This window comes from Mesoplodon mirus, assembly GCF_964341445.2.
Source record: "Mesoplodon mirus genome assembly, chromosome: 6".
NCBI classification, from domain to species: Eukaryota; Metazoa; Chordata; class Mammalia; order Artiodactyla; family Ziphiidae; genus Mesoplodon; species Mesoplodon mirus.
Window position 1 is genome coordinate 19,129,975 of NC_138982.1, and position 2,855 is coordinate 19,132,829.

The 2,855-nt window shown below is 43.1% G+C and overlaps 1 pseudogene across 1 annotated transcript; it reads left to right on the forward strand.

Annotated features, from left to right (window-relative positions):
• The first annotated feature begins 1,346 nt into the window (after nucleotides 1-1,346).
• On the forward strand, nucleotides 1,347-2,076 carry LOC309806780 (gamma-secretase subunit APH-1B-like; annotated as a pseudogene). Its single transcript has one exon. The product of its transcript is annotated as a gamma-secretase subunit APH-1B-like (transcript).
• Nucleotides 2,077-2,855: the final 779 nt, after the last annotated feature.

The window sequence follows — 2,855 nt, forward strand, 5'->3', positions numbered from 1 at the left end:
GTTGTAACTAAGTAGCAACTTACGTAAGATCACAAAACTAAAAAGTTTTTAGGGTAAGGATTTATATCCAATTCCATCTCACTCCAGACCTTGGGTTATTAATTCCTACAGTCTACAGCCTTGAAAATGTCCAGTCACCATACATTCAGCCTTGTTAAATCAATGACGAAGAGTATTTACCTAAACTACCGACTGGAGACTGTTTCAGAGCATTGAGCCTAGATTAACCAAATATCCAGTCACTTCAGCGTCAGTCATTTAAAGGAGTGGCTGGTCAGACTCATAGATACAGAAAACAAACTCTTGGTTACCAGTGGAGAGAGGGAAGGTAAGAGGGGCAAGATAGGTGTAGCAAATTAAGAGGTTCAAACTATTATGTATAAAATAAATAAGTTACGATGATATATTGTACAACACAGGGAGTATAACCTTTAAAATTTGTGAATCACTATGTTGTATACCTGTAACTTATATAATATTGTACATCAACTATACTTCAATTTTAAAAAATCAAAAAGTGAGGGACTTCCCTGGTGGTCCAGCAGTTGACTCCACGCTCCCAATGCAGGGGGCCTGGGTTGGATCCCTGGTCAGGGAACTAGATCCTTCATTCCACAAGTAAAGATTCCACATGCTGCAACTAAAAAAGACCCTGCACACAGCAACAAAGATCCTTAGTTGTGCCACAGCTAAGACCCACTGCAGCCAAATAAATAAATAAATATTTTTTTAAATAATAAAAAATCAAAACGAGAAAAAGCAGTGGTTGGTTTTTACAGGTGATTCTCTGGAAGGAAAGATCAAATCTGTGTTTGATTATTCTATTGGCTGAAGCAAAAACCTTACCTGAAACAAAATTGTACAAACGTAAGTTTATTTCTGTCACCCTCATTTTCTCCATGCTGCCCAGGCTACCCTTTATCAGTAGTGCTGCTTCTCTCGGGCTTTCCTGGTGGCGCAGTGGTTGGGAGCCTGCCGATGCACGGGACACGTGATCCGGGAAGATCCCACATTTCGCGGAGCTGCTGGGCCCGTGAGCCATGGCCGCTGGGCCTGCGCGTCCGGAGCCTGTGCTCCGCAACGGGAGAGGCCACAAGAGTGAGAGGCCCGCGTACCGCATAAAAAAAAAAAAAAAAATAGTGCTGCTTCTCTCTCCTCAGGCTTTATACCCTCATCCTCTCTCCTTTTCAAAACCTGTTCTTGGAAACTATTGAGACACATAATATCCCAAAGTATTTAAGGGTGACAGTAATTAAAAGGTCTGAATGCCGAGACCATCTGCCTTAACATGGCTTAATTAAGAATATACATCAGCTGAGGCCCCCGGACCGGCTTCCGCGGTTGCCATGACGGCGGCCGTGTTCTTGGCTGCGCCTTCCTTACCTTTGCGCCTGTGCTCGCCCTCTGCATTTTCACCATCGCCACCGCCATTGCGCATCATCTTCCCCGTCATTGGAGCTTCCTTCAGGTTGGTGTCTCTGCTGCTTTACTCCCTTGTTTGGTTCATGGTAGCAACCATTGCTGACGACAAAGATGGACCAATACAGAAATATCTGCTGATCTTTGGAGTGTTAGTCTCAGTCCTTATCCAAGAAATGTGCCGTTTTGCATATTATAAACTTTTTTTTTAAAGCCCGTTTGAGCTTGAAGAGTATAAACCCAGGGGAGATAGCACCTCCTATGCGATTAATGGCTTATGTTTCTGGTTTGGGCTTTGGAATCACGAGTGGAGTCTTTTCCTTTGTAAATACCCTGTCTGACTCTTTGGGTCTGGGCACGGTGGGCATTCATGGAGACCCTCCCCAGTGCTTCCTAAATTCAGCTTCCATGACGCTGGTGGTCATATAGCTGCACGTGTTCTGGGGCACTGTGTGTTTGGATGCCTGTGAGAAGAAAAAGTGGTACGCCCTCCTTGTAGTTCTTCTCCCCTATCTGCTGGTGTCAGCCCTGAGCTTCGTAAATCCTCGTTATGGATTAAAGCTGGTGTCGGCATACATCATCCTGGTGCTCACGGGGCGTCTGGACATTCTTTATTTCTGCAGGAGCCTGAAACTCTGCCTTCTCTGCCAAGACTAGGACTCCCTCCTCTTCAAGCAGTGCTCCAGATAACCTCCAAGGACCGGCGCTTCTGAAACAGTAAGCTGAGCCTTTAGAAGAAGCGCAACTGTGTCTTCTTCTAAAAGTACATTTTCCTGGTGAAATTTAGAATAAACAGTACTATCTAGATACGATATGGCTTTCATGCAACGGCTTTCTGAAAGGGATACATCAGTGGTGTGCAGCCTGGCTGCAAGTTGGAATCACCTGGGAAAACATAACGACATATGTTCTGGGCTCCACCCTCCAGATTTAATTGGTCTGGTCATTTGGTAATTTTTTTTAAAGCTTCTTCGATAAAACTCCGATGTGCAGCCAGATTGAGAACTCTCCACGTCCAAATAGGAACTTTCTGAGAACACCATAAGTAAATAAGAATGAGATGTTTAGCTATCTCCTGACTCAGTTTGTGTTGAGCAAGTAACTTTCTGAATGTCAAATAGAAGTCCTAGTTGGCCTTTGTCTTTTTAAGTTCTGAAGTCACAAAAGGCTAAAGGGCTGTCATCTCTGTGAACTGTTTTCTCGTACTTCACTAGTACTGTTTTATGAGAACATGGTAGGCTGTGCTTCTAACTACAATAATAAATTGCACCGACTATGATAATTTAACCGAAGTAAGTAAGCTTTTTATTATTAAGCTGTATTTTCTATAGTTTTCCTTTCTCGATTTTGCTTTTTTGAGGCATTACATTGTTTTTGAGCATAGATTTCAGTTTCTTTAACTAAAAACCAATTATTTCTGACTTCCTGGGAAGATA